Below are 6892 nucleotides of genomic sequence, written 5' to 3'. Positions count from 1 at the left end.
GTACGTCTTTCCATAAATCTTTGTGATCTTCATTTATTTCATAATTTAATAATTTTTATATTCTGTATATAAATGACTCAAATAATGTATATGAAATGAAGAGATTTGCGTGAGTTTCCTGTATTGGTGGTAATCGTGATTTGGTCTGGCATCCTTTTTGTGTATAGAAATTGGTAAATGTTTTCACTAAAAGGAAAATAGGGATGGCTGCTTTATTTAACCATGGACTTTGTTGCTCAATTCACTCCTGGACTCCATCTTTTACAGGTAATCTTGTGTTGCAAGCATCAAAATGGTTGGAAGTGGCCATTTGGGCACCAACGGAATAGTTGAACCATTGCCCGAGGATTTCGATGCGTCAGCTGTGATCAAAGAACCTGTGCCACCCACAGTTGCAGAAAGTGAGAACGTGAAAAGAGCTATAGTACTGGGAAAAAATGTTCACACACAGTGTCTAGAAGTTACAGAACCTGATGCAGATGATGAGATTACAGGGGAAAGGGATGCTTACATGGCAAGTGTATTGTCCAAATACAAAAAATCATTGACTGAAAGGACAAAACATCATTTAGGTTTGATAGCATTTGCTCTTTTAATCTTACTGCTTTCTTGATTGCATTTTCCTTGTTGCATTTAGCACAAAAGCAAATGCTTCATGATAGGATATCATCGTTGCTTTTGTTTGTTCCAACTAGTATTTTTGTAATTCTGTTCATTTCTATGCAACGTTCGGCCCTGTGATTTCTGACTTGACATACAAGAAAGTTTGTTAACTTGATGGTAATACCAACCAAGCATCAGCACCCACACAATACTTGGCACCAACTTATACTACATGTTTAACCTCACCTGCTTCCCAGTTATCCTCTGTTTGCCTAGTATTCCAGCTGCTGAGTTTTTATTGATATGTTTTTATAATTATCCGGGTGGTTTCATTTGAAGGCAACAAATATAATGTAACATTTTTTAATTTTTTCTTTAAAAAAACAAAGTGAGTAAAAATCATAATTGAGATTTGATAGTGGTGGTGCATACAAACTTGTTCGTTGTCCAACCCACAATGTGCGTTTTAGCTATCCTTCATTTGTAGTTGAGATTGTTTTATGTTTAATGTTTTGGCGAAGAATGAGATGCATTTAAGGCTGCTGTGCCTGTGTGAGGAAGTAGATGAAGCATTCAATCACGTATGACAAAAGAAGTCTTCATGTCTATTACATGAAGAGTGCTTTTTTCACTAGTTAGAGGGAAACGAAAAATGTTTATGATCCATTACAATTCATTAACGCATCTATATTATTCTGGCTTCCATTTTGTGCAAAAATTACCTAGAAGATGTGTAGCATTTCAAGGCCTATATTCATTCTTTTAACCTATGGAGTTTATAGGCTATCTCATATAGTCATATACTCGTATGTAATTTGTGAACAATCTATGCCAGGTTACCCTTATAATTTGGATTTCGACTACGGTGCACTTTCTCAACTTCAGCACTTCTCCATAAACAACCTGGGAGATCCATTCATTGAAAGCAATTATGGAGTCCACTCCCGACAGTTTGAAGTTGGGGTTTTGGACTGGTTTGCTCAGTTATGGGAAATAGAGAAAGATGAGTACTGGGGCTATATGACAAACTGTGGTACTGAGGGCAATCTCCATGGCATCCTAGCTGGGTTAGTTTTAGTTTGACTTTGTTCAACATTTTGCAAATTTGGAAAGAACACGATTATATTGTTAAATATGACATTTGCAGGAGAGAGGTCCTTCCGGATGGAATTTTGTACGCCTCACAAGAATCACATTATTCTGTATTTAAAGCTGCACATATATACAAAATGGATTGTATGAAGATTCTAACTCTTCATACCGGAGAGATTGATTGTAATGATTTCAAGGCCAAGCTGCTTCTTCACAAAGATAAGCCAACTATTGTAAATGTGAACATAGGCAAGTTTCTTTATCTCTATTGCCCCTCCTCTCCCGCCTTTTTTTTTACTTTGATGATGTTGACTCATATAGACGGAACTTTGCAGGTACAACTGTCAAAGGAGCAGTGGATGATCTTGATCTGGTGATAAAGACACTTGAAGATACTGGATTTTCACGTGACAAATTCTACATCCATTGTGATGGGGCCTTGTTTGGTCTCATGATGCCTTTTGTGAAACTTGTAAGTTTCTCTTGTTCACGGTACCAAAAATCTTTAAACTTCAGACATGTGCTGTTGAAGTCATATTTGCTATCCCTCTGTTATCTAATTGGAACTCCTATGTATTATTCTACTTTTGTTGTAATTCATTGTTTTCCATGTCAGCAACTAGCATTTTAGTTCTTGCACATAACCTTGTCTATGCTATTATAGCTCATTGTTGTTTGTCTTGCATTTAACAATTTACAAGTTTAATTGCTTGCCAAAACAAGATTTGAGACCAATTCCTTTAGTGATGTACATCTTACCATCTTATTTTTGAGTTTTTTTTATGTAAGCAATGATGTTGATTATTTTGTATTTTTCAATATCAGGCACCAAAAGTCTCTTTTAAGAAGCCCATTGGTAGTGTTAGTGTTTCTGGCCACAAATTTGTGGGGTGCCCAATGCGTTGTGGTGTTCAGATAACAACATTAGAGCATATCAATGTTCTTTCCAATAATGTAGAATACCTTGCTTCTAGGGATGCCACAATCATGGGTAGCCGGAATGGCCATGCTCCCATATTCCTTTGGTATACCCTTAACCGGAAAGGATACAGAGGTTTCCAGAAAGAAGTGTAGAAATGCTTGAGGAATGCACACTACTTCAAGGACCGCCTTAGGAAGGCCGGAGTTGGTGCAATGCTTAATGAGCTGAGCATCACAGTTGTGTTTGAAAGGCCACATGATGAGGAGTTTGTACGGAAGTGGCAGTTGGCATGCCAGAGAAACATAGCACATGTGGTGGTGATGCCAAACGTCACTAAGGGCAAGCTTGATGGTTTTCTGAACGAGCTTGTGGAGGAGCGTGCTCAATGTTTCAAGGATGGCAAGTTTCAACAATATTGCATTGCCTCAGAAGTGGGTGAAATCTGTTGTCTTTGCCCTTTGCATAAGGGCAAGTGAAAGTTGTAACGGTTCCCAATCTTGGGTTCAAGGTTTTATTTGGTTTATGGTTGGGCATATATGTATCAATGTTTTATCGAGATTTTGATGCACTTGATAACCTATCAGTTTTCCCTATTATTGACATTTTTATTTGCACTTGATAGCAACTAGTTCTTAGAGAATTTTTAGATATTAGCTTGTTATCAACATTCATTCAGAGAATTTATTCTTTAGCTATCTATATATTAACTATTTAGCTGAAATAAAACAAACTATCGATAGTGGATTAAATTATCATATTTTAAAAATTTTGTAAACATAAAATATTATAAAAATCACTTGAGAATTAAAATGTTAAAATGCATTCTTAAGAAACTAATTATTGTAATTTTATAGAACATTATTTGAGAATCAAAATTTCAAAATGCACGTCTGCTAAAATAGGGATAAGTACTTTTTTTGTCCCCAAGGTCTGGGGTCGAAATCAAAATCGTCCCCGACCTTTTTTTTTTATTAAAATCATCCTCAACATTCAAAAACGCTTTAAAATCATCCTTTTTCGAATTTTTGGACCAAAATACCCTCATCATCATCATTCTCCTCTTCACCTTCCTCACTCCATCACCTCCACTGTCACCAACATTACCACCACAACCACCATCAACACCAACACCACCACCAACACCAACCACCACCACCACTACTACCACCACCAAGACCACCAAACAACAACAACACCATACCACCACAACCACCATCAACAACAACAACACCATATCACCACAACCACCATCAACACCAACATTACCACCACCACCACCAGCATCAAGCCCCTCACTATAACCCCCCCACCCCTCACCCCACTCCCTCACCCCCTCACCGTACCCCCCCACCCCTCACTCCCTCACCGTAACCCCCCACCCCCTCACCCCACTCCCTCACCGTAACCCTCCACCCGCTTCTTCATGCCCCTCTCTTCATGGTCATCATTATCATCATCAACAGATTTTATCAACAACAACAAATTTCATCAAAAATCCAGAAATTCAAATTTCAGCAAGAACAAATTTTATCAACAACAAATTTCATCAAAAATCCAGTTCACAGAAGAAGAAGAAGAAGAAGAAGAAGAAGAAGCGGTGGTGCGGTGCGGTGCGGTGCGCCAGGACGGCAGGGCGGCGGTACGGTGGTATGGAGAAGGAGAAGGTCGTGCGGTGGTGCGGTGCGGTGCGACAGGACGGCAGTGCGGCGGTGCAGTGCGTTGCGGCAGGACGGCAGGGCGGCGGTGCGGTGCGGTGCGGTGCGGTGCGGCAGGACGGCAAAGCAGCAGGGCAGGGCGGCGGTCTCCCTTCTCTCTCCCCTCCTCCCCCCCTTTTCTTTCTCTCCCCAGTCCCCACTCCCTTTTCTTCTTTATTTATTTATTTATTTATATTTATTTTATTTTATAATTTTTTAATAATGAAGGGTAATTTAGTAAAAAAAATAAAATTGAAGTAAAAAAGGACGATTTTATAACGTTTTGTAATGTTGAGGATGATTTTAATAAAAAAAAAAGGTCGAGGACGATTTTGATTTCGACCCCAGACCTTGGAGACGAAAAAAGTACTTATCCCGCTAAAATACTAGCATGGAATAACACTCAATTCAAGTTTATCAACATAATAAAACAGGTTATTTTTCTTTGGAAAAATCGTATTAGTATAAAAAAAATGAAGATATACAACTGATATGGATCTAGTGTTAAAGCACTTGTGATTTTTTGCTTCTTTCCTTTTAACTTTGGAGCTAGCCTTTTATATTTCATCCTCTTTTTTAAATAAAGTGTGTAGTTTATTTCAATGAATTCTTCACACGTTAACAACAATTTTTTTTTGACTGAATATCTATTGTATAACATGTATATAATATGTCCCATCCAATGCAGCAAATAAACTTTGATCTTTACTCATTAAGTAATTACAAGATAGTAACATAACTACTCTCCGCTCAAATTATTATCCATCTATAAGTAACTACCTATACTCATCAGCAAGGGAAGAATACTTAACCTAATCTCATCTAATTTCATCTCACATGATCCTTAACCTAATATCTCTTACAATCCATAATTGACTTTATCGTCAAAGTAGCTAGAACTAGAAGTACGCCTTACACTATTCAAGACTACAAACTTGGAACTAAAAAAGTAACAACAAATTCCATTTTAGTTAATATTTGATTATAAAAGATTCTATTATATTATCATCATCCAATTCCCATGCATACGGGTTATTAGCTTAGCATCCTCATCATATACATATAATAAAGGAAATAATAATTATTACTTGAACTTAATTAATTACCAAAATGGATGTTGTTTTCATCAAGAAAAGGTTCATTATGATTGCCTTATTGTGTATTGGCAAGGTACCGTTCTATGTGACTACATGTCCAAAAGCCGAGTCCATTGTCAAGTCCATGGTTCAATCCCATCTTAACTCCGACCCTGCTCTAGCTGCTGGCTTACTCAGTATGCACTTCCATGATTGCTTTGTCCAAGGTTGTGACGCTTCTGTCCTCGTTACCGGCTCTGCCACCGAGAAAACAGCATTTGCAAACCTCGGACTTAGAAGATTCGAGGTCATTGATGACCCAAAGACACAACTCGAGGCTGCATGTCCTGGCGTTGTGTCTTGCGCCGATATTGTTGCCCTTGCTGCTCGCGACTCCGTCCTCCTGGTATATATACACAACAATAATAAAATAAAATTTTAAAGCAAAGATAAAAATTTACGTACAGTTAATTTTAAGTGAAGTTGATAGTTGAGAGTTATTAGATGATAATTTAGTTAAACCTGTCAAATCATCTGCTAATTCTTAGCTATCAACTTTACATAAAGACATCTGTACGTGAGTTTTTAGCTATTTAAAACGAACAAGTAACAATATTGACAATATTTTTGTTTGTAGAGCGGTGGATTGAGTTGGCAAGTGCCTACCGGACGTAAAGATGGTCGTGTGTCACAAGTTTCGGATGTTAACAACTTGCCTGCACCTACGGACTCTGTTGATGTTCAAAAACAGAAGTTTGCAGCAAAGGGCCTCAACACAAAGACCTCATTACCTTTGTAGGTAATCATACTAAGATTATATTATATTTGTTAGAGATATAATTATATATATAATTTTTTTGTTAGTTTAAATTTTTGAACCTTTGAAAGAAATCATTTTGTGGGATATATAGTATTTGTTACAGATTAAATTTATTGATTTAAAAAAAAATATTAAACAAATAAAAAATTTCTATCCAAATTTAACGCAAATTTAAAAAACATGTTTGTACAAAAAGTTTGATATGGTTAACTGAAAAAGTTTGATGAGTATGTGGACAGGAGGACATATGATAAGTATCGCAGCATGCCAATTCTTCAGCAACAGATTGTACAACTTCATCGGAAATGGACTTGATCCTTCCATTAACCCTTCATTTGTTCCGCAACTACAAGCACTCTGCCCTCAAAACAGTGGAGGTAGCAACCGTGTTTCCTTAGATACCGGAAGCCAACTGAAATTTGATACTTCTTACTATGCTAATTTGAGGAATGGACGTGGAATTCTTGAGTCAGATGAGGCACTATGGAATGATGCTTCCACGAAGATGTTTGTGCAGAGATACTTAAGCCTAAGAGAGATGCTTGGCTTTTCTTTCAGCCTTGAGTTTGGAAATTCTATGGTTAAGATGGGCAACATTGGAATCAAGACTGGTGCTGATGGTGAAATTCGCAATATTTGCATTGTTCTGCTTTTAACTGACTACTTCAATCAAATAAATGTGTAG

General features: G+C 37.3%; 2 pseudogenes; both read left to right on the top strand.

Annotated features, from left to right (window-relative positions):
- Positions 1–272: 272 nt before the first annotated feature.
- LOC112779960 (serine decarboxylase 1-like) lies at positions 273–3093 on the top strand (annotated as a pseudogene).
- A 1173-nt stretch (positions 3094–4266) lies between these two features.
- LOC112778695 (cationic peroxidase 2-like) lies at positions 4267–6892 on the top strand (annotated as a pseudogene).

The sequence above is a fragment of the Arachis hypogaea genome, chromosome 19, assembly GCF_003086295.3.
Source record: "Arachis hypogaea cultivar Tifrunner chromosome 19, arahy.Tifrunner.gnm2.J5K5, whole genome shotgun sequence".
Taxonomy (NCBI): domain Eukaryota; kingdom Viridiplantae; phylum Streptophyta; class Magnoliopsida; order Fabales; family Fabaceae; genus Arachis; species Arachis hypogaea.
The sequence above is the reverse complement of the archived record's forward strand: the minus strand, read 5'-3'. Positions and strand labels throughout refer to the sequence as shown.